This window comes from Bufo bufo, chromosome 6 (assembly GCF_905171765.1).
Source record: "Bufo bufo chromosome 6, aBufBuf1.1, whole genome shotgun sequence".
Taxonomy (NCBI): Eukaryota; Metazoa; Chordata; class Amphibia; order Anura; family Bufonidae; genus Bufo; species Bufo bufo.
Window position 1 is genome coordinate 260,734,772 of NC_053394.1, and position 26,061 is coordinate 260,760,832.

Here is a 26,061-nt window from a genome sequence, read left to right on the forward strand (position 1 = left end):
AGGCCTCTTGCACACGAACGTTGTGTGCACTCCGCCTCACGGATGCAGACCCATTCACTTGAATGGGTCCGCAATCACGGAAATGCAGAACGGAAGCACAGATCGGAACTCCGTAGTGCTTCTGTGGCGTTTTGTCCGTGCTGCCGCACCGCAAAAATAATAAAAATAAATAAAATAAAATATAATATAGAACTTGTTCTATTTTTTTTTTGCGGTGCAGACGGATCAAGGACCCATTCAAGTTAAATGGGTCTCAATCCGTCCCGGCCGCCGAACGTACGTTGCCCGTGCATTGGGGACCGCAAATTGCACGGAACAGATGCACAACGTTTGTGTGCAAGAGGCCTTAGAAACAGTTAACCCGCTTTGTGACTGAACAGCTTAATATTTTTAGTAAAGGCAAATTGAAAATATGATTTCTAGCCGAAAATAAGACTCCAAAAGGTGTACATGGCCTTTGAATTTTATTTTACAAAATACTCCTCATGACACATTTAAGTTATGACACTTAAGCAATCAGAGCACCCAGGAAACCTTAGAACAAAGGGGCCATGACACCCCTAGTATTATTTCCAATATAAGAAGCACCACACCAAGTACTGTGCAGACCATGATTCAATCTTTTATTGTTCCATATGTTAAAGCAGTCTGCGGATCTGTTACTACTGTGGATGAAAACAGAATATAATAAAAGCAGTACGGTAATCATCATGGTCGGCCATGATATTTCCGTAACTCCCAAATACTGGAATGGAGAGAACCACACATGGGTGCAGCAATCTCCCCATTCTGGGGCTGCAGGTGACCTCTCGTCGACACAGATTTACAGAGCCAAATAGAATCTTCTAGGTTTCTTTGAAAGAAGACACGGCTGCCAAAGGCCACTGGAACAGCCAACATATCTGCGCGTCTACTCTGCATAAACCGAAAATATTTCCTGAAAGAGGCAATGAGAACACACATGTGGCAGCTGAACCTACCAAAACTATCCCACATCTGGCTGAAAGCCGCACTTACTCCGGACACGATGGAAAGTATTGAGCTTTCTATTTTCCAGCCAATACGCAGCAGCTGAGGGAAAGATGTGCTGGAATGGGTTTCCCCACACAGGAATGGTGATGGAGGTAACGGTGCTGTGATCTAATGCACAGGGAAACAACAAGACCCCTAAGGCCTATTGCACACGACCGTATGGCTTTTTCAGTGTTTTGCAGTCCGTTTTTCACGGATACGTTGTTCCGTTTTTTGTTTCCGTTTTTCCGTATGGCATATAAAGTAATTACATAGATAAAATTGGGCTTGGCATAACATTTTCAATAGATGTTTTAGCAAAAAACGGAACGGAAACGGAAGACATACGGATGCATTTCCGTATGTGTTCCGTTTTTTTGCAGACCCATTGACTTGAATGGAGCCACGGAACGTGATTTGCGGGCAATAATAGGACATGTTCTATCTTTAAACGGAACAGAAAAACGCAAATACGGAAACGGAATGCATACGAGTACATGGCGTTTTTTTTGCGGAACCATTGAAATGAATGGTTCCGTATACGGACCGTATACGTAACGCAGAAAAAACGGCCAGTAAACGGGGGAGATGAACCCACAGGTTGGGGAAATAAAAAATAAATAATAGACCACAAACCCATCTGGTTCAGACAAACCCATGTCACAGAGAAACAAGCTGAAGTTTCTAATGGCACCATTAAAAACTGCATATGATGCACTGGGAAGCTAGAAAAACAAAACAAAAAAAAAAAAACTATTTCAAATGGAGGGGGGACGCAAGTCTGACACAGTCAAAACAACGGTCGTGTGCATGAGGCCTTAGATAGGCCCATGACTCTTCCCAATGGCAGCTGTTGGATTCAGGGGCGTAGCTAGAAATGCATGGGCCCCATAGCAAAAAAATGTATGGCCCCCCCCCCCCCCGTGCCACCCACAGATCCCCCTCCCCTAAACAGTGCCATCCACAGATCCCTCCCCTAAACAGTGCCATCCACAGATCCCCCTCCCCTAAACAGTGCCACCCACAGATCCCCCCCCCCTCCTAAACAGTGCCACCCACAGATCCCCCCCCCCTCCTAAACAGTGCCACCCACAGATCCCCCCCCCCCTAAACAGTGCCACCCACAGATCCCCCCCTCTCCTAAACAGTGCCACCCACAGATCCCCCCCTCTCCAAACAGTGCCATCCACAGATCTCCCCCCTCCCTAAACAGTGCCATCCACAGATCTCCCCCCTCATAACAGTGCCATCCACAGATCTCCCCCCTCATAACAGTGCCATCCACAGATCTCCCCCCTCATAACAGTGCCATCCACAGATCTCCCCCCTCATAACAGTGCCATCCACAGATCTCCCCCCTCATAACAGTGCCATCCACAGATCTCCCCCCTCATAACAGTGCCATCCACAGATCTCCCCCCTCATAACAGTGCCATCCACAGATCTCCCCCCTCATAACAGTGCCATCCACAGATCTCCCCCCTCATAACAGTGCCATCCACAGATCTCCCCCCTCATAACAGTGCCATCCACAGATCTCCCCCCTAAACAGTGCCATCCACAGATCTCCCCCCTAAACAGTGCCATCCACAGATCTCCCCCCTAAACAGTGCCATCCACAGATCTCCCCCCTAAACAGTGCCATCCACAGATCTCCCCCCTAAACAGTGACATCCACAGATCCCCCCCTAAACAGTGACATCCACAGATCCCCCCCCTCCCTAAACAGTGACATCCACAGATCCCCCCCCCTAAACAGTGACATCCACAGATCTCCCCCCTCCCTAAACAGTGCCATCCACAGATCCCCCTCCCCGACGCTCACAGCAGTATATTTATAAACTAATCAGTAACTACTTTAACTTTAATCAATGCTCATTGCTGAGCTCTTTACTTGGATTATTTGGATATCTTACTCTGTCTTAGCTCCGGTAATAGCAGGCAGTGCGGGGGTCGGCGCTCACTCACTGACGTCACGCACCTGCGCCGCCTAGTGGGAGGAGCAGGCGCGTGACGTCATTGAGTGAGCGCCGCCCCCCGCACTGCCTGCTATTACCGGAGCTAAGACAGAGTAAGATATCCAAATAATCCAAGTAAAGAGCTCAGCAATGAGCAATGATTAAAGTTAAAGTAGTTACTGATTAGTTTATAAATATACTGCTGTGAGCGGCGTGGCCCTGTATATTCTAACCCCCAGGCAAGCGTCCCTGTCACCATGGGAACGCCTGGGGGTTAGAATATACCTTTGGATTTGAGTTTTTACGATCTCACTGAGCTCGTGAAAACTCAGATCCGATGGTATATTCTAACCCCCAGGCAAGCGTCCCCGTCACCATGGGCACGCCTGGGGGTTAGAATATACCATCGGATCTTCTGAGTTACTCAGTGGCCTGGCTGGAGCCTCCCCAGCCTCTGTCGGCCCGGCCCTGCGTGCGCCCTGCTCCAGTCCCGACTCCTCCCCAGCCAGGCCCGAGCCTCGGACCGCCCGCGTCCCGCCCACTGCACTAGTCTAGTGTAGTGGGCGGGCGGTCCGCGGCTCGGGCCTGGCTGCCTGTGTGTGTGTGTGTGTGTGTGTGTGTGTGTGTGTGTGTGTGTGGTGTGTGTGTAAATAAAAAAAATATTTAAAAAATCAACAGGAGGCGGCACGGACGGGCCCCCAGTGGCGTAGGGCCCCATAGCCACTGCTATGGTTGCTATGGCGATCCCTACGCCACTGGTTGGATTTCAACATGCCCGATCTTTTTGTTCTCAAGGACAAAAGAGGTGTCTTGCAGTGACTTTCTCCCCTTCTTCCTGCTCAAAACACATGCATGCTCAGCACGAGGTGGTCAAGAAAGACTGTTGTCATATGTTTCACAACAGATGCAGAAAAACTTATTCCAACAGGACACAGGGTCAGAACCAATGCAAGTCTACTGAGCAAAACTGAGATTATTTACATCATTTATTACAGTATATAATGTAAAAACAAATGGCAAATATAGGATGGAATTTGCATTTGTTCCCTTTTGGCAAGCGTTCAGATGCTCTCCACACAACCTGGATCAATTGTTTTTGCTAATCTATGTTTACAGTGCTGGAAAAAAATATCTGAATATCTTGAAAAGAAGGAGCTGCTTTTTATAATTAAAATGCTCTTTCACGAGTTCGACTTGGCAGGTCACAATTAAGGCTTGCGTTGCCCACGCACAGTGCAGGCAGTGCACCTGAAAAATATCAGCCACAAAAGTTGTCTCAAGCTGAGCTAACGCATTTCAGACCCGAACTGTTAAAACAGATTTATAGTCAAAGAAACTCGCAAAATGATCATGGTAAATGTTCAGGCACAATGCCATCACGACTTGTTTTGCTATGGAGACACTATTGCTGTTATGTTACACATTTGTAGGGTATTAAACCAATAGATAATAAAGTTCTATCTAAAACTTTATCCGTAATGAGTCTCTACAGCTACACAATGTCAGATCCTCCAAGTTAAAGTTGTCTGACTTAAAAACCCCTTCCTGACACAGAGATTTTCTGTTTTTGCATTTTAATTTTCCACTCCCTGCCTTCCCAGAGCTATAACTTTTTCTTACTTTTCCATTTTTTGCAGGACAAAATCGCATTGCAGGAAAAGCGTATGACTTTAAAATACCTTTTTATTAAATTTTTTGGGGAGGTAAAGTGATGTAAATCAATTTTTCACGTCCTTCACAGTCAGGGATATATTATATATATTTTTTAAAGTACGGGTGCCCATGATTATTGGGGGAATTTATTTTTTTAAACTTTGTTAGGTCCCCAACAATTTGAATAGAATAATGTATAGAATTATTCTCTACAGAAATAAGTACAGTATATCACAGTTCAGTGCTGCCACCTGCTGGCCTCAACTGTAATATACAACTAATAAGCCTGGAAGCCTAGTAAAGGCTTCAGCTCCTTGCGTGCAGTTCCGGGTTTAGTCCTCTCAGACGCTGTGGTCACATTTGACCATGGCATCTGATGGGTTAAATGTCAATGGTCGGCAATAAAAGGGGTTGTCTCACTCAATGGGGGCATATCGCTAGGATATGCCCCCATTGTCTTATAGGTGTGGGTCCCACCGCTGGGACCCGCACCTATATGGCGAACGTAGCCCCGAAAGTGAAGGAGGGTGCACTGCGCATGCGCAGCAGCCCTCTATTTATTTTCTATGGGGCTGGCGAAAATAGAGCGCTGGCTCGGCTATTTCCGTCTAGCGGATAGAAGTGAATGGGAGCAGTGGTCGGTCATGCGCAGTGTGCTCCCATTCACATCTATGGGAAGCTGGCTTGGTGGTGGCTGGACCGGAGTCCTCCAGCCACCATCTTGAGGGCTCCGTTCCTAGGGATATGCCCCCATTGTCTATGATGAGACAACCCCTTTAACCTCGATCACGGACATTAGCCACAGGTGTCTGCTGTATGAAACAGCAGGCACCCGGCGGCTATGGCACTCGCTTCACTCTGAAGCAGGCGCCTTTTTTAAAAGCCCAGACATCTGTCATACATGTACAGTGGATGTTGTGAAGGGGTTAAAAAATTATTATTAAAATTATTATTTTGTGACGATTAATGGCTTGGGGGAAAATGTGGTGGATATACACACCAGACAACAGTAGGCTAATGGGTGAACAACCATTAGAGGGGTTCTCAGGGATTTTCATATTGATGGCCCTTCCTCAGGATAGGTCACTAAATTAAGATTGGAGAGGGTCCAACTGCCAGTACCCCCAACGATTAATTATTTCAGGAAGCTGCGGCCATGGGCTGTCCATCTGATAGCAGCAGTGCTCGCTACTGCAGCTCAGCCTCATCTACTTGTACGGAACTGCGCTGTGCCTAGGTCATGGGACCGATGAACGCAACATCACCCGGCCTAGAAAGAGGACTGGTAGAGGTGGCAGCAGTCAGATCTCCACAGATCTGATATTGATGCCCTACCCTTAAGATCTTTCACATCTTTCTTTTAAAACCTTAGCCTCTTTCACACGAGAGATACTGATTGTGTTTAGTGCGATGGGTTTGTACCATCAGAACTGTATCCAGACTCAAGATTGCACATGTTTTTCACGTGCATGAAGAAAAACTGAAGAACAACCATCTACATCTCCATCAACCATCAGTGAAAAACACGTTGCATCCAGATGTCTTCCGTTTTTCACACAAGCCCCATTCACTTCTATGGAGCCAGGGCTAAGTGAAAAATACACAATACAGAACATGCTGTGATTTTTCCAGAACGCAGAAATGATGCGTGAAAAAACGATTCATGTACACAGACCCACTGAAATGAATGGATCAGGATTCAATCCGGATGCAACAACAAAACTCGTTCATGTGAAAGAGCCGAATAGGTGCGAGTAGGGTTGGGCGATATACCGGTATCACGATATACCGCGGTATTAAAATTAAAAAAAAAGGCGATATCGCCGTTTCCTAAATGCCGTGGTATTTTGTGACGTCATAGAAGTGGTCATGTGCGCTGCCGCTTCTAAATCTGCGGCCGCCTGCCCCAGCATGAACCGATACCGGACATTTGCAGAGTACTTGTACTCGTGCAAATGTCCCCGATACCTGCTGGCCGCTTGCGGTGGCGCTCTCAGCAGTTCGGCCGGCGTGGGGGAGGGAAGGAATTCTGTGACTCGCATTCCCTGCACCCGACCTCTGAGAGGACGCTGTGATCCGCACAATTAACCCCTCAGGTGATTACAGCGTCCTCAGAGGTCGGGTGTTGGGAATGTGGGCAGTGCCCCCCTCCTTCACCAGTATTAATCATTGGAGGCCACAGGGTCGTCGTCCCATCATTGGTGGCAGTCGGGCCCCCCCCTCCTCCCTCCCTCCCTCCCCAGTATTAATCATTGGAGGCCACAGGGTCGTCCCCCCATCATTGGTGGCAGTGGGGCCCCCCTCCTCGCTCCCTCCCTCCCCAGTATTAATCATTGGAGGCCACAGGGTCGTCCCCCCATCATTGGTGGCAGTTTGCAGTTCCGATCGGAGTCGCAGCAGTGTAATGCTGGGGCTCCGATCGGTTACCATGGTAGCCAGGACTCTACTGAAGCCCTGGCTGCCATGGTATGTTAGTGAGCAGCATTATACTCATGTTCGTCATGGCCTGTCGGGCGCTCCTTCTTCTGTCTGTGCGGTGCTTTGCTAAGGCTTATAGCATTAGCAATGCGCCGCACGGACTTATGAGAAGGCGGCGCGACCGGCGGCCACGACGCACGTGAGTATAATGCTGCTCACTAACATACCATGGCAGCCAGGGCTTCAGTAGCGTCCTGGCTACCATGGTAACCGATCGGAGCCCCAGCATTACACTGCTGCGACTCCGATCGGAACTGCAAACTGCCACCAATGATTAATACTGGGGAGGGAGGGAGGAGGAGGGGGCCGACTGCCACCAATGATGGGTGGGGGGGATGACCCTGTGGCTTCCAATGATTAATACTGGGGAGGGGGGCCCACTGCCACCAATGAGGGGGGGGGGGGGGGGAGTTACCAGAGGGGGCTGATAAGAGGGAGAGGCTGGGAGGCACATGGGGGGCTGATCAGAGGCTGGGGGCTGTTTTTTGGACTTTTGGTTGGTCAGTGGTCACAAAATAAAATGTGTTATTTAATTGTTCTAATTGGTATCGGTGAGTACTTAAATAAGAGTATCGGTACTCTGTCTAAAAAAAAAAAAAAAAAAAAAAAAAAAAAAAAATTGTATCGGGACATCCCTACTATAAACCACTCGTTCTGGTACAGAATTAACCCTGTAATGTTTTTGTTGTTACTAGAAGTCAATTGACTAGTTACAGATACCGGAAATGGTGAAAAATGACATATAAAAGTATAACAATTAACGTCTCCTTGTGGCTGCCCCCATACAGTGTAACGTCTCCTTGTGGCTGCCCCCGTACAGTGTAACGTCTCCTTATGGCTGCCCCCGTACAGTGTAACGTCTCCTTGTGGCTGCCCCCGTACAGTGTAACGTCTCCTTGTGGCTGCCCCCGTACAGTGTAATGTCTCCTTGTGGCCCCAAGTGTTTTTTTTCTTCTAAATGGGCATTTATCGCGATATATATCGTTATCGTGATAAATTTCTTAATATCGTTATCGTGGGAATATTTTTGATATCGTCCAACCCTAGGTGCGAGTCCCACCTCTGGGAACCTCACCTATCAGAACACCGGGCAACGGTTTTAAGTGTCAAGAATGTGCAGGTCCATTCGTGTTGTGGTTACCGTTCAGACCCCTTGCAAAGCTGGAGCAAGAGCCTGTTCACAGTTGAGCTCCAGTCAATGGCGCTAAACACAGAGGGCCTGCATGAAAAGCCCCAACAGAAAGCACAGTGGAGTGCGGTTTCTGCCATGGGACACATGGATTCAGGTGAACCTACCTTCACTGTCACAGCTTCTTACAGTACTTAGGGCTGGTGGCAGCTAGGGGATGCAACTGGGCATGTGCGACCACCTCAGTAAGTGGACATGCACATTACTATAAAGACTGAACACACTAGGGGGTACCATCATAATAAAGAGAATCTATCTCAAGTGCAGTATTTTAGTAACAAACCAAAATTACAAAAGCAACTCGTTTTTCATGCTGAGTGATATTAACATCTAAAGGTGGCACAACCCCTTTAATGAAAAGGGCCTCATACAGTATCCACACTTATCAGACTAGGCTTTGGACTAGAGGATCACTGTATTTGTAGGTAGCCAGAACCGACTCTATTTAAAGGGGTTCTCCAGTAATTTATATGTTTTAAAACCACTGAAAAAAAAAAAAAAGCTTCCAAATAACAGAATACTCCACTTCTCATACTTCCCATTTCCCCTTCTCGACAAGGACATGTGTCCTCAGCAGCCAAATCACTAGCAGTAGCTGCACAACCCATTTAACTGCACGGCTGTCTGAATGGAAGAAGAGGGATTTTGAGCCCTGTATAAGAAAAGACCAACTGTGCTTTAAATGGAACCGGTCATCAACTTTATGCTGACCTCACTGGAGGGCAGAATAAAATGGTGACAGAAACGCTGATTTCAGCGGTGTGTCACTCATGGGCTAAAAGGAAGTGGTTGCTGAGAACCAGCATCATAATCATTGCAGCCCAGGCCAGGAAAAGAGTCAAATCTACCTGAGAAGAGTCCTGGTTATTCAGAATCTCCTGCTCTCCCGCGCCCATCTGCTGATGGTTGGCAGTTCTCTCCTAGAGAGAGAGGGAGAAAACTAGGTAGAAGCCTGTCAGTCATCAGTAGGTGGGGAAGGAAGAGGAGGAATCCATGAATAACCAGGACTCTTCTCAGGTGGCCGGGACTATTTTCCAGCCCCAGTCTGCAATGATTGTAATGTTGGTTCTCGGCAACCACTTACTTTTAACTTATAAATGACAGACCGCTGACATCAACTCACCTGTCACTACTTTATGCTGCCGTTAGTACGGGCAGCATAAAGTTGATGACAGGTTCCCTTTAAGACTAGAACTTGACTATATTTGTTTTCACTGTAACCTACGTGCCTAAAATGTACAGCCACAATGTGCACATAGACGAGTGATATTAGTCCTGAGATTGGACTAAAGATTGAACAAAGTAAGTAAATACCGCACGCGCGCTGGCATTTAAAAGCAAACGTCCCCTTTAAGGTCGCAACTAAATGAACATTATCGTATTGCAGCCATAATGAACCATTAATGCTTAAATAGCCGCTTTTGTTAGTGATGTTTTCTCTGTAATAGCAGTCACGCTGCCTACAATTCAAATGAAATTAGTAAGGTGGTGTATGTGGCATGCTGAGCTCCCATCGCCTGTTTACAAGCAAAGGATTTAAAAGCTTCTTGCAAAAGAGTGTTTGGCCTGCCAGCAAAAGAACATCAGTGAAGTGCCGGTGGAGTAACATCAGGTGAAGGCGGGGGCATCAACACCAGCGGGCGATATTTCAATACAGCATCTTCCACATCAACAACCGCAAAAAAGGACGTTCCTTGAACCATCTTGGTTCCAACAACCGGTAAAATAGTACACCAGTACTAAACTTTTCAATTATATATTTGAAGTCTGCAGAAAAACGCTGCTGACACTAGCCAAAGGTCTTTTACATTTTTGGAGTACTCCAGTCGTATAGGTGTGTGCGAGAGCTCCGCACTATTTATATGTCTATACATGTAATTATGCTGATATGTTGACATTAATCTAAGTGTATTTTAAATGAGTAATAAATTTATGTACGCAAAAATACTGTGAGACAGACTAAATTATTTTAAATTTGCTTTTCCATCAGTTGGTAACTGATAGGCTGGGCTCCAGTAGTTTGCTGGTAGAGCTTTTCTTATTATTAGTTTATAAATGGAGAAAGTTCAGCACTGCTGCTACTCTCCCTAGGAGCGGCCGTCCTGTAAAGATGACTGCAAGAGCACAGCGCAGACTGCTCAATGAGGTGAAGAAGAATCCTAGAGTGTCAGCTAAAGACTTACAAAAGTCTCTGGCATATGCTAACATCCCTGTTAGCGAATCTACGATACGTAAAACACTAAACAAGAATGGATTTCATGGGAGGATACCACAGAGGAAGCCACTGCTGTCCAAAAAAACCCATTGCTGCACATTTACAGTTTGTACAAGAGCACCTGGATGTTCCACAGCAGTACTGGCAAAATATTCTGTGGACAGACGAAACCAAAGTTGAGTTGTTTGGAAGAAACACACAACACTATGTGTGGAGAAAAAGAGGCACAGCACACCAACATCAAAACCTCATCCCTACTGTGAAGTATGGTGGTGGGGGCATCATGGTTTGGGGCTGCTTTGCTGCGTCAGGGCCTGGACGGATTGCTATCAAAGGAAAAATGAATTCCCAAGTTTATCAAGACATTTTGCAGGAGAACTTAAGACCATCTGTCCACCAGATGAAGCTCAACAGAAGATGGGTGTTACAACAGGACAACGACCCAAAGCATAGAAGTAAATCAACAACAGAATGGCTTAAACAGAAGAAAATACGCCTTCTGGAGTGGCCCAGTCAGAGTCCTGACCTCAACCTGATTGAGATGCTGTGGAATGACCTCAAGAAAGCGATTCACACCAGACATCCCAAGAATATTGCTGAACTAAAACAGTTCTGTAAAGAGGAATGGTCAAGAATTACTCCTGACCGTTGTGCACGTCTGATCTGCAACTACAGGAAACGTTTGGTTGAAGTTATTGCTGCCAAAGGAGGTTATTAGTTTAAGCAGACTGTGATTGTCTATTGCTGTGACTTAGATGAAGATCAGATCACATTTTATGACCAATTTGTGCAGAAATCCATATAATTCCAAAGGGTTCACATACTTTTTCTTGCAACTGTATACCTGCTATATCTGGCTTCAGTTGTTCAGTTGTACATGGGGAGGGTTCCCTGTGTAAGCGTGTATACATATCTGTCAGTTACTGACAGCACCTCCCCATGTACTGAGGGCTGTTCACAGGGGTGGTCTGAGGTTAGAAAAAGCAGAGATATAAAATTTATAAAATACAAGTTTTACTAAATCTTCTCCCACAACACTATACATCAGTCTGCTCAGCTCTATCACATGCTGCCTGCAGTGTGCACTGCAATTTGAGGTGAAGGGTCCTTTACATAGCTTTTGTCTAGATATTACACAATGCTTAAAGGGGTTGTCCAGCTTGAGGCCTCATGCATACGGCCGTTGTATTGGGTCCGCAATCCAGAAGGATTTCTTTTTTTGCGGAGCAGACAAGTCACTGACCCAATCCAGATAAATTGGGTCTGCATCCGTCTGTGGCAACCGTACGGATGTTGCCCATGCATTGGGGACCACAAATTGCAGTCCCTAATGCACGGAACAAGCGGCAAACGTTCGTGTGCATGAGGCCTAATACTGTTTTTTAAATATCTCCCACCTCTACCCACAAGGTCAGAGGCACCAGTCAAGAAAACCATACTTACCTGCTCCCCAATACTCAGTTCTGGTGCTGTGGGTCCACCCGTCTTCACAGACAGCTAGGCCAGTTATGACACGTTCATCTGTCACATTGAAGTGAATGGGGCTGAGCTGCAATACCAAGTTTTGGCTTTCCGTTTCTGAGATCCGTCATGGGCTCTCACAAGCGGTCCAAAACGGATCAGTTTTGCCCTAATGCATTCTAAATGGAAAAGTACCCGTTCAGAATACATCAGTTTGCTTCCGTTCAGTATCCATTCCGCTCTAGATGCGGATCCGTCCCGACACATAATGTAAGTCAATGGGGACGGATCCGTTTTCACTGACACAATCGAAAACGGATCCGTCCCTCAAACTTTCAATGGTGTCCAAGATGGATCAGTGTTGGGTATGTTAAAGATAATACAAATGGATCCGTTCATAACAGATGCATGCAGCTTAATTATTTTAGAGTACTTTCACACTCACGTTTGGTGCGGATCAGTCATGGATCTGCACAAACCCTTCCGTTCATATAATACAACCGCATGCATCCATTCAGAACAGATCCATTTGTATTATCTTTAACATAGCCAAGACGGATCCGTTCAGATAATACAACCGTCTGCATCCGTTCAGAACGGATCCGTTTGTATTATCTTTAACATAGCCAAAACGGATCAGTCTTGAACACCAATGAAAGTCAATGGGGGACGGATCAGTTTCCTATTGTGGCAGTGAAAACTGATCCGTTCTGACACACAATGTAAGTCAATGGGGACGGATCAGTTTGTATTATGGGGACTCTTGTAAGACCAGTTCAGGTGGACAGTATCTAGATGTGATGCCTTAGGCTACTTTCACACTTGCGTTTGGTGCGGATCTGTCCTGGATCTGCACAGACTGATCCGTTCAGATAATACAACCGCATGCATCCGTTCAGAACGGATCCGTTGGTATTATCTGTAACATAGCCAAGACGGATCCGTCTTGAACACCATTGAAAGTCAATGGGGCGGATCCGTTTTCTATTGTCCCAGTGAAAACGGATCCATCCCATTGACTTACATTGTAAGTCAGGACGGATCCGTTTCATCAGATGGACACCAAAGCGCTGCAGGCAGTGTTTTGGTGTCCACCTCCAGAGCGGAATGGTGACTGAACGGAGGCAAACTGATGTATTCTGAGCGGATCCTTTTTCCATTCAGAATGCATTAAGGGCAAAACTGATCAGTTTTGGACCGCTTGTGAGAGCCCTGAACGGATCTCACAAACTGAAACCAAAATGCCAGTGTGAAGGTAGCCTTAACGGATCAGTTTTTGCAGATCCATGACGGAACCGCCCAAAACGCGAGTGTGAAAGTATCCTAAGCAGGGAGAAGATTGCGGCGCCCACAGGAGCGCCAAAGCCTTCTCAAACAGCTGATCAGCGGTGTCAGACCCCCCACCAACCAGATACTGATGGCCAATCCTGAGGCTTGACAAAGGCTATGGAGTAGCTGAAAGGTTGCAGTTTATTTTTATGGCACACTTTCTGGAGATGCTGCCGTTACCCGTTTGTTTGTACAATCCTGACGAGTCAGCAGTATCAAAAATCTAGGAAACCCCTTTTAAATCTCCCCTAAGCAAAGCAACTAAAAATACACGTCAGAGAACTGGCCGTCTTGTCGGGTACGTACAAGTCATCCGGTGCTTACTGCTGCTGCACGGTGTCACACAGAAGCCGCCAGGGATGGCTGGGTCTGTAATGGAATGCAAGTTGCTAGGGCACCACTGGGCAACCAGATCCCATAAGACTGCAGACAGGAGGAAGATTTGCACAAGCTGATATATCACTCTGACAACTGTTGCATTTAATTGAGGATGCAAGGACCACATTCTGCTTTGGCAGGAGAGCAGTGGTTCAACACAGATGTCAAGTCTCCGCTTAAGTGGACTCTGTATGGTGCCATTATTTAAAGAGGACCCGGAACCTCTCCTGACATGTCTGTTCTAGTAACTACTCACATTTTCCATGTAATAATTCTGGAGCGTCTGTTCTTATGATCCTGTGATATACCATTCCTTTATTATTCCTTCTAGAAGTTTATGAATAAATTACTAACAGTCTGCAATAAACCACCAGAAGGGTGTCAACAGTCTGACACTACCCAATCAAGGCTGCCAGGAACACAACCATCTGCTAACAGACTGATGGTCACTCACTTCAGTCATATCAGATGTATATGACCGTTAGGGGTGTGCCCCTGTATACTCCAACGTGGTGCCAGCCTGAGTAATGACCGAGGGAATAGTAGGGCCCAGTTGTCAATATATTCCAGAGAAATAACAGAGGAACAACTCAAGGCTGAGTTCTAAAAGATGATCCAGAACTGGTATTTTATGAAGAACACAAGTATTTACTAAAATGAAGAGGTCAGGAGGGTGTAACCATTCCTCCTTCAGAGGGGGCTATAAACAGCTGTTGTACAGGTTCATAGGCCGCAAATGCTGCATCATTTCTGCAACACAGAGGACAATTAATTACTGGGTCTACATCAGGGGCATGTGCCACCATCGTCACAATCCCCTGCCACATGGTAACTATAGAATGTAAAGATGTCCATCCTTAGCGCCAGGCCTTCCTACAATACGAGCAGAACACACTTTTCAACAGTCTCCCTAGAACATAAGCTGTTAAGATGGAAGAGAACTTATTCCTGCACCTGCAGTGCCCAGAGAAGAGGCAGGGCAGGGGAAACATGGCAGAAGAAGCTGGGGAGCTAAAGTTCTTTGAATCAGGGCACTGTTTTCTCAACAATAGTTCCATTCAGTGCTCCTCCGATGGTTCCAAACAAGCCCAGTTTTGTTACATGGCAAAGTTTGAGAAAAAAAAAAAAAAAGAGAAGCGTAGGGAGGGGGACTAGTCGGAGAAGATGTATCAGGTTGCAGCTTGAGGATCTGTCAGCTTGGATCCAGGCAACAAGGCTTCACAGCCAAAAGGGGGAGATGAGAGAAGATACAAAAACTCACAGATACCAGCTGGTGGTGCACAAAGAACGGGTACTACGATATGCTGACTGCTCGCTGGCTAGCCTGAGAACAGCTTTCTTTAGGATAGACCAACTGTAGAGAGCCAAACCGAACAGGCTTCCTACTATACGGTCAACACTCAGCAGGCCAGGTATCCACTTACTGGCAAACCTGAGGCTTAGGAATTATCTAAAGAAAACTCTTTGTATTAACCAACCCGTCACGATGCTACAGTCTAGACAAAGGGGTGAGCCATGATTGTAGGATGGCCTTGACCAGAACACTCTCCAACTTCTTCCTTCTAATTGTCTTTATTTTAGACATCGTTCTATAAAAAGAAACTACTAAATGGATTAACAAATACAGAAAGGTTGAAATATGCATAAAAAATTGCAGATTTCATCCTGCTATATAGAACTGGGTTTTTCATATTAAACAAGAAAAGAAAAAAAAAAAAAAAAACGCATGTCGCTATCGATTTTCTCTTTTCTTCAAGGTTTTTCAGGGGTGTCGCATTTAACAGTCCAGTTGACTAGTTTCCTTCAGACAGACAAATGGAAACCTCACGGAGTCTTCATCATCAGTCCTGCTGAATATTAGTATCCCAACAGTTCAGAACTTGGCAGTCATTTGCACTATCCTGTTTGACAGTTGTTTTTTTCATAATTTAAAAAGGAAAAAAGAAAAAAAATATTTAAAAAAGCATGAAAAAAAAATTGTGTCAACCCAGCCACACTTGCATTATATTTCTGCCATATGACAGGCATTTCTAGCCTGCTGCCCCCTTATTAGGCATCACGTCTAGATACTGTCCACCTGAACTGGTCTCACAAGAGTCTGAAGTCAATGGGAAAGATATTAAAACTGGCAAAAAGTACGTAATTATAAATATGGCGTTTGCCCCACATGTTGTATTTCTAACATATTTACTCCATAAAAATGGCAGAAATACATTAATAAATGTCCCGCTGTACAACACGAGCCAGCAGACACACCTAGGTGGTGGCATGATATTACACAGGAAATATCTTTTGACACCCTAAACATGGAGTAGTAATTATGGCTATGACTGCCTAGGTCCTGATCTACATCTACCCTAGTCCTGGAGAAATGAAGGCACCATATAAATAGAGTCTTGGCTTCTCCTTACTTCACACATGGATTATGTGTGCTGCACTGTAAGTATTACTAGAGGAGAATACAGTCTCATCGAACAGGCTGGCCCCACACATTACATAGCGGGCAGCCGAACACCTACTCCTCCAAACATATGCACACTGGGCCAAGTCAAGTATGTGCGTTTCCTGAAATAAGTTCCCCCACCACCACAGCACTGCGAGTAGAGTGGCAAGACCCTCATATTTCAGGTAGTTAAACTTGAAGGTGGTTGTCCCATCTCAGCCTTAGGCCTCATGCACACAGCCGTTGTTTTGGTCCACATCCGAGCCGCAGTTTTGGCGGCTCGGGTGCAGACCCATTCACTTCAATGGGGCCACAAAAGATGCGGACAGCACTCCGTGTGCTGTCCGCATCCGCTGCTCCGTTCCACAAAAAAAAAAAATAACCTGTCCTATTCTTGTCCGCGTTTTGCGGGCAAAAATAGGCAGTTATATCAATGGCTGTCCGTGCTGTTCCGCATCCGTGTTTTGCGGATCCACGATTTGCGGACAGCAAAAAATACAACGGTAGTGTGCATGAGGCCTTAGGCCTCATGCACACGACCATTGCTTGTTTCCGCATCCATTCTGCCGATTTTAATGTTTCTGATGCGGACCCATTCATTTATATAGAGCAGTTGAAAATGCGGATAGTCCACTGTTTGTTATCCGCGTCCATGGTTCCAGTCCGTCAAAAAAATATTCTTGTCCGTGAAAAAGGGGTTAGCGGACTCACTCAAGTCAATAAGACTGCCAAAAATGCGGATGCACAACCGCCTGTCATCCGCATCCATTTTTTAGAATCAGTTGCCTGGTGACCAGCATATATACCAGATATTAAAATTACACTTTTTTTACCTTCCTTTTTTTTGGAGGTCCGCCCAAAAAAACCAGAAGACACACGGAAACAAAAACGGCAACGGACGACGGATCCCAAATTTGCGGACCGCAAATTTTTTTAAAACTGTCGTGTGCATGAGGCCTTGTTCACACTTCAGTGATTTGGACATAGTTTGGTCAGTGATTTCCATCAGAAACCAGGAATGGAGCCTACACAGAAATAATGGAAAGATATGTCCATGTTCTGTGTTCTTGACCCACACCTGGTTTTGGCCCACATTCATTGACCAAATCACTTTAGTGTGAACTAGGCCTTACATGGCCAAAATGAGAATAACCACAGTAAGCTCCAGCCTGAAGTGGCCAAGATTTCGGTGCGCCACTTAGGGTTGTTGCGGGTATCGAAATTTCGATACCCAATCGATACTTTTGTCCCGGTATCGATACGATACCGGGATTTCCGTTTTTTCGATACTGGGCTGCGCTTCTGCGCAGTCTAGTATCTCTGAACATGAGCGCGCTGCTATCGGCGCGCTCATGTTCTCTCTCAGCAGCACGGGGAGAAGGAAGCTGTCCTCCCTCCCCCCTGTGCTGCTGCCGCTGCCACCAATGAGAAGAGAGGGGCGGAGGAGGGGCGGCAATGAGAAGAGAGGGGCGGAGGAGGGGCGGCAATGAGAAGAGAGGGGGTGGAGGAGGGGCGGCAATGAGAAGAGAGGGGCGGAGGAGGGGCGGGCGCACTGCGCCACCAATGATAGGATTACTATCGGAGCGATGGGAGGAGACATCAGCTTCACTAGTGGGCGTTCCTTTTCCCTGCGCTGCGATTGGACAGCGCTACAGCCAGGGAGAAGGAACGCCCACTAGTGAAGCTGATGTCTCCTCCCATCGCTCCGATAGTAATCAGCAGCATGTGGAGCAGGAGAGGAGACAGTAATGGGGCACTGCGGGCGAACGGAGCGGCGCCCAGGACTAATGGTGAGTGCTGAGACATCGCTGGGCGCCGCTCTGTGTGGCCTGATAGTGAAAGTCTGGACTCATATACAGTAGTCAGTCTTTAACACATACAGGAGGCGGGTGCCGGCAGCAGAATCGCATTGCCGGCACCCTGCCCCTGACAGGGAGCTGCGATCAGCGGCAGTTAACTGCCGCTGATCTGCTAGTACCCGCCTCCTGTATAAAGGGGTAAAATCATTGGTGGTGCAGTGTGCCCCCCCCCCCTCAATCCCCCCATCCCATTAAAATCATTGGTGGCACAGTGCGCCGGCCCCTCTCAACCCTCCAGTATTAAAATCATTGGTGGCAGTGGCCACAGGGACCTCTCCATTCCCCCTCATTGGTGGTGCAGTGGCAGCTTCTGATCGGAGCCCCAGCTGTGTAAGCCTGGGGCTCCGATCGGTTACCATGGCAGCCAGGACGCTACAGAAGCCCTGGTTGCCATGGTAACATCCCTGATGCTGTGTGCACAAAGCACAGAGCAGCAGGGACAGTGTGGAGTCCTATTCACCCTGATAGAGATCTATCAGGGTGAATAGGAAAAGGGATGAAAGATCCCAGGTTCTAGCCCCTAAGGGGGGAAATAGTTATTAAATAAAAAGTGAAAAAAAAAAAACACTAAAATATGAAGTATAAATCACCCCCCTTTTCCCAATTTCACATATAAAATATATAAATAAACATATTACATCGCCACGTCAGAAAAGTCCAAACTATTAAAATATAAAAAAAAAATCTAGGTGGTGAATGCCGGAACAGAAAAAATAAAATAAAAACTGCGCGATTCGCCATTTTTAAAAATGAGGAATGCACGTGGCTTTTTTTGTTTATTTTTTTCGCGTGGTATCGAATGGTATCGAGTATCGCAATACTTTTTCATGGTATCGAAACCGAATCAAAAATTTGGTATCGCAACAACTCTAGCGCCACTGTTTCTGTAACTCCTATAGCAGTGAACGGAAGCTAAGCAAACTGTGTAGCACATCAAGGTAGAGCGCTTCGGTAACTCCCGAGTTATGGAAACAGTAGCTTGCTGCTGTACACTGACTGCGTAACTCCCGTTCACTGCAGAGCAGGGTGCTAGTTGCTTGGATGTTCCCCTAATGCCTCATTCACACATCAGTGTTTGGTCAGTGATTTTGAACCAAAACCAGGTGCGGCTCTAAACACAGAACAGGAGCAGATCTTTCTCTTAGGTCTCTTTCACACGGGCGTCACGTTTTGGCTCAGGATGCGTCCCGGGTGCATTGCGGCAAACCCGCGCGAGTAGGTAGGCAATTTCAGTCAGTTTTGACTGCGATTGGGTTCCGTTGTTCAGTTTTTATCGTGCGGGTGCAATGCGTTTTGCACGCGTGTGATAAAAAAAACTGAATGTGGTACCCAGACCCGAACTTCTTCACTGAAGTTCAGGTTTGGGTTCAAGGTTGTGTAGATGTAATTATTTTCCCTTATAACATGGTTATAAGGGAAAATAATAGCATTCTTAATACAGAATGCATAGTACAATAGGGCTGGAGGGGTTTTAATTTTAATTTATTTTTTTATTTAACTCACCTTAATCCACTTGTTCGCGCAGCCCGGCTTCTCTTCTGTCTTCAGGACCTGGGTAAAGGACCTTTGATGACATCACTGCGCTCATCACATGGTCCCATCATCACATGATCCATCACCATGGTGATGGATCATGTTACGAACCATGTGATGAGCGCAGTGACGTCACCAAAGGTCCTTTTCCTCCTGCACAGCAAAGAAGAAGAAAGAACAGAAGCCGGGCTGTGCGAACAAGTGGATTAAGGGGAGTTAAATTATTACTATCTTTTTTTAACCCCTCCAGCCCTATTTTACTAAGCATTCTGCCTTAAGAATGCTATTATTTTCCCTTATAACCATGTTATAAGGGAAAACAATAATGATCGGGTCCCCATCCCGATCATCTCCTAGCAACCATGCGTGAAAATCGCACCGCATCCGCACTTGCTTGCGATTTTCACGCAGCCCCATTCACTTCTATGGGGCCTGCTTTGCGTGAAAAACACACAAAATAGAGCATGCTGCGATTTTCACGCAACGCACAAGTGATAAGTGAAAATCGCAGTTCATGTGCACAGCCCCATAGAAATGAATGGGTCCGGATTCAGTGCTGGTGCAATGCGTTCACCTGACGCTTTGCACCCGTGCGGAAATCTCGCCCGTGTGAAAGAGGCCTTTTACCTTATGTCTGTGGAAGGCTCCAATCCCGGTTTTGGCTCACAGTCACTGATGGAAATCACTGACCAAAACACTGATGTGTGAATGAGGCTTAACTCTTCCCTCCACTGACCAGCGTTTACTGTGGTTATTCCCATCTCTGCCATGTATAGCCGAGATAGGACACCTTTGAGGCACATAAAAAAAAATTACAATTTGCAACTCTTTGCACCATAGGGGATGTGCAACCACCGCTATATCTCTATCTTATGTGAACACTGTCCCCAGAAGTACAACTGAGAAGATAGACCTCACCTGATAAAGTAAACAGATGCATTAATTTACTTGCCTTATGGGCATGGGGTGATTTTTCATCACTTGCCCAAAAAATAATATATATATATTTTACACACGAGGTTAAAACACAGGTCAGACTGAACAATCTCCCAGCCTAGACTCTCTTATGAAAATAATCGGCAATAGGGGGAAGAACTATTGCCTAAGGCGTTATAATCATCCAGTAAAGCAAGTCATGAGCCTTCTGTGTGCTCCAGCATTTGTCCCAGCAACGAGAGAACCTGCCGGTACACGCAGACTTTAAACAGAACGCCTCAAGCATTTTGTAGACATTTTTTTTTGTGCATTTTCATTCAGCTTTCTTAAGGAAGAAAAAAAAAACTAAAACGAAAAATAGAAGAAAAAAAAAAAACCACATGCAAAACAGTGCTGTGGCTGGCAGCTAGATGCTTGCTGTCTCTTGAAGAACTGAAATGAATAGGTAGAGAATTGTTACAGGAAGCTGTAGCCATGTCATCTACATTTACCTGCTCTTGTGGTCAGAAAACCATAAATTACATGAAAACCACAGCAAAGTAAAGTGAAAACTGCACTTCAGGAAGCAGTGTTACATGGAAACCTTCAAAGGTGCAACACAGCAACTTTCAGAAGAAGACATCACTGAGATCAGACTATACAGCCTTAATATATATCTGAAACTATTCTCTATAAAGTCTCAAAAGACATCCCAACCTCAGAGAAAAGGAAGGCTAGCCTAAGGAGAAGCTGAAGGCTAGCCAGCTTTTCAGCAGGAGTTTAGCAGGTATTGGTGGTCTCGCAGGCTACTAGTTGCTCCTCATCTAGAAGCCTGCAGGCCACTGATAAGATTTTTTCGGGCCTTTTTACACGAGCCAAGGGTCGAGCAAGTTATCAGGAAAAAAATCTTAAAAATGCTCGTTATGATAATGCCCTGCGTAAAGCTGGCTTTCCTTGTGGTTTTTGAAGCCAAAGCTAAGAGTAGATTCACAAAAAAAAAAAAAAAGACTCAGTCTCCTTAACCCCTTAAGGACTCAGCCCTATTTCACCTTAAGGACCAGGCCATTTTTTGCAAATCTGACCAGTGTCACTTTAAGCGGTGATAACTTTAAAACGCTTTGACTTATCGAGGCCATTCTGAGATTGTTTTTTCGTCACATATTGTACTTCATGACACTGGTAAAATGAAGTCCAAAAAATTATTTTTTATTTATAATTTTTTTTAAAAATGTACCATTTTTTTAAAAAAAATTGCAAATTTCCAAGTTTCAATTTATCCACTTCTATAATACATAGTAATACCTCCAAAAATAGTTATTACTTTACATTCCCCATATGTCCACTTCATGTTTGGATCAATTTGGGAATGATATTTTATTTTTGGGGGATGTTACAAGGCTTAGAAGTTTAGAAGAAAAACCCACTTTTTAGGGACCAGTTCAGGTCTGAAGTCACTTTGTGAGGCTTCCATTATAGAAACCACCCAAAAATGACCCCATTCTATAAACTACACCCCTCAAGGTATTCAAAACTGATTTTACAAACTTTGTTAACCCTTTAGGTGTTGCACAAGAGTTATTGGCAAATGGAGATGAAATTTGAGAATTTAAATCTTTTGGCAAATTTTCCATTTTAATAAATTTTTTCCAGTAACAAAGCAAGGGTTAACAGCCAAACAAAATGCTATATTTATTGCCCCGATTCTGTAGCTTGCAGAAACACTGTAAGGGCACACAGTAGGGCGTAGAGGGAAAGGTGCGCCATATGGTTTTTGGAAGCCAGATTTTGCTGGACTGGTTTTTTGACACCATGTCCCATTTGAAGCCCCCCTGATGCACCCCTAGAGTAGAAACTCCATAAAATTGACCCCATCTAAGAAACTACACCCCTCAAGGTATTCAAAACTGATCTTACAAGCTTTGTTAACTCTTTAGGTGTTGCACAACATTTAATGGAAAATAGAGATACAATTTCAAAATTTCACTTTTTTGTCAGATTTTCCATTTTAATATTTTTTTTCCAGTTACAAAGCAAGGGTTAACACCCAAACAAAACTCATTATTTATGGCCTTGATTCTGTAGTTTACAGAAACACCCCATATGTGGTCGTAAACTGCTGTACGGGCACACGGCAGGGCGCAGAAGGAAAGGAATGCCATACGGTTTTTGGAAGGCTGTTTTTTTGGACACCATGTCTCATTTGATGCACCCCTAGAGTAGAAACTCCAAAAAAGTGACCCCATTTTTAGAAACTACTAGTTTAGGGTACATATGATTTTTTGGTTGCTCTATATTACACTTTTTGTGAGGCAAGGTAACAAGAAATAGCTTTTTTGTAGGGGTGCACCGAAATGAAAATTCTGGTCCGAAACCGAAAATTCAGGATGCCCTTGACCGAAAACCGAAACTGCCTTTTTGCCCAAATACTTTTAAAATACTTTTTTTTTAATGATTGGCGCTGTTATGGAGAGGGGGATCTGTGGGTGGCGCTGTTATGGAGAGGGGGATCTGTGGGTGGCGCTGTTATGGAGAGGGGGATCTGTGGGTGGCGCTGTTATGGAGAGGGGGATCTGTGGGTGGCGCTGTTATGGAGAGGGGGATCTGTGGGTGGCGCTGTTATGGAGAGGGGGATCTGTGGGTGGCGCTGTTATGGAGAGGGGGATCTGTGCACTGTTATGGGCATAACAGCGCACAGATCCCTTTCCCCATAACAGCGCCACCCACAGATCCCCCCTCCCCATAGCAGTGCACAGATCCCCCCTCCCCATAGCAGTGCCATAGACCGATCCCCCTACACCATTTTTATTTTACATTTTTTACGGTGTTCACCTGAGGGGTTAGTTCATGTGATATTTTTATAGAGCCGGTCGATACAGACGCGGAGATACCCAATATGTATACTTTATTTATTTATGTTAGTTTTACACAATGATTTCATTTTTGAAACAAAAAATAAAATCATGTTTTAGTGTTTCCATAGTCTAAGAGCCATAGTTTTTTCAGTTTTTGGGCGATTATCTTGGGTAGGGTATGATTTTTTGCGGGATGAGATGACGGTTTGATTGGTACTATTTTGGCGTACATGCGACTTTTTTGATCACTTTTATTACCTTTTTTGGGAAGTAAGGTGGGCAAAATTTCAATTTCCTCATAGTTTTTATTTTTATGGCGTTCACCGTGCGGGGAAAGTAACATGACCGTTTTATAGATCAGGTCGTTACGGACGCGGCGATACCTAATATGTGTAGTGTATTTTATTTTTTTAATTTTTATTCAGTGATAAAATGTTTTTTTTTTTAACATCACTTTTTTCACTTTTTTTTCCACTTTTTTTTTGACCCAGACCCACTTGGTTCTTGAAGATCCAGTGGGTCTGATGTCTGTATAATACAGTACACTAGTGTATTGTACTGTATTTTACTTACACTTTGTCTGAACAGATCTATGCCTTTAGCACAGATCTGTTCAGCACGCTGGACAGCAGGATGCCTGAGAAGGCGTCCTGTTGCCATGGGACCCTTCCCCGTCTGCTCAGTTGTGGCCACAACTGAGCAGACGGGGAAGGGTAAGGAGGGGGGCTCCCTCCCTCTGTGACCCCATCCTGTCGGGGAACTGCAAAGGCACAGCTCCGTACGGACCGCGGTATGGAAAGGGTTAAACGGCAGACATCACAGCACAGATGTCAGTCTTTTATACCAGAGTGTCAGCAATGTGCTGACACTCTGGTATACCACTGGACGCCAATGAATATTCAAGATGAGGCGGGCGGGGGATCCCGCACCACCCGCAGGCATGAAATTATTCAGGGGTGCAGGGGGGGTGAAAAAAACTTTATTTGGGGCATTTTAAAGTTTGATCCCCGCGGTCAGGGACCGCTGGGATCAGAATCTGCAGAAAGCGCAGCAAACCACAGGTCTGAATTGACCTGCGGTTTGCTGCGATCGCCGATAGGGGGGGGGCGTTGTGACAGGATGCCTGCTGAATGATTTCAGCGGGCATCCTGTTCCGATTAACCCCCGCAGCGCCGCAATCTCGTTTTAAACTCATGACGTACAGGTACGTCATGGGTCCTTAAGGACTCGGGAAACATGCCGTACCGGTACGTCATGCGCCCCTAAGGGGTTAAAGGGAACCTGTCACGGTGTGCTTTTATTGTGTAAAAAAAACTGATTTGATACATATGCAAATTAACCTGAGATGAGTCCTGTATGTAAGATGAGTCAGGGACAGGACTCATCTCAGGTTAATTTGCATGTTTTAAATAGTTTTTTTTTTTTACACAATAAAAGCACACAGAGCTATGGAGACCGGGTATTGCGAATGTGCTAGCGGCGATCTAGCAACCCATGTCCTCAGCTCTATACATCAAATCCCAGTGACAGGTTCCCTTTAATAAAAAAGTGTCACTCAAAAAGCGTATGCAGCCTCAATGTGTTGGCAATCACCCAGCAAAAAAACAAACCATATAAAAACTGAATGGAGAACAACCTATCAAAATAACAAAAGGTCCTGTAAACGTGCAGATTGGATTGTATACCGTCACTCAACGCAAATTGGCCCATAATCAGCCAGAACAACAGTAGCTTTACAGCATTTATGGACTTATGCCCAGAAACTGTACAGTGGGCTCATACGGAGGAGTTGAGTGGCAACAGGAAGTGTATCCAGGATCCATACAATATACAGCGCTCAGTCAGAAGAGTAAGACCACCGACAGGTGACGTGAATAATACGGTTACGCAAAACAGCAATCAGTTCTTGAGTTGATGCATTTGGGTCAAATTATGATGACTGGTTGATCTCCATAATGGGCGGGTCTAGTGGGCGTTTCACAGTGCACAGTGAATCGGTAACAGTGTCAGGGGAGCCCGAGGTTTATTGATGTGAGTGGGGAGGGGAGGCTATTGCAGGTGGGCCCCATCTCACAGAAGAGCTACTGGGGAAAAAAGGGTTCAGAACATACAGTTTAAGACCAGTCAGTGTCCATAATGACCCCTGTCCACAAAGCAAAGTGCCCATAATGGGCACATAAGCATCAGAACTAGAGCACTAAGCAACAGAATACCATTTTTTTTTTTACATCATTTTCATATTTTGTTCTTTACATGTAAACGATCAGGTGCGTCAGTTGCTTGCCTAGGGAAGAGATCGTTTTATGTTGGACTATGGTAAGAAGGCAAGCCAACGGAAAAAATGTGATGTTCTTCTTGGAAAGCATGGATCCTGACACTAATATGGATGTCACTAACATGTACCGCCTGACCAAGCACATGCCTACATGGCAACACTGAAGGCAGTGCCTCTCATCAGGAGAACGCACCTGCCACACTGCCAAAATGACAGAGTGCAAGTTTTTGGAAAGCTCTTGTGAAGTCCATGTCTTGATGGGTCAGAGCTGTTTTGGCACCATTAGGGTGAACAACTCAAAATTAGGCAGATCGTTTTAATGTTGAGGCAGATTAGAGTACTTACGTCAAGTCATGCTAGCTTCTCCAAAATAAACCACACAGTTCTAGGAGGAGAGGATCACGTGTCACTACCTACTTTGACCTTCAGAAAGGCAGGAGCATTCTATTACCATTCGTAGATCCTAATCTACAGTAGTAAACAAAGTCAAGGGGCAATCTGTCCACTAGGGC

The 26,061-nt window shown here is 45.5% G+C and overlaps 1 protein-coding gene across 2 annotated transcripts in view; it reads right to left on the bottom strand.

Moving 5' to 3' along the window:
- NDST2 (N-deacetylase and N-sulfotransferase 2) overlaps positions 1 to 26,061 on the bottom strand; it is a 143,314-nt gene that overhangs the window by 69,750 nt on the left and 47,503 nt on the right. Inside the window, exon 1 of one of the 2 annotated variants that reach the window (XM_040439039.1) lies at positions 2,993 to 3,003. The exons of the other annotated variant lie outside the window; for it this stretch is intronic. The gene's annotated coding sequence lies outside the window, so the exon portion shown is untranslated. Of the gene's footprint in view, positions 1 to 2,992; positions 3,004 to 26,061 lie in introns of those variants that run through there. 2 annotated transcript variants of the gene reach the window in all.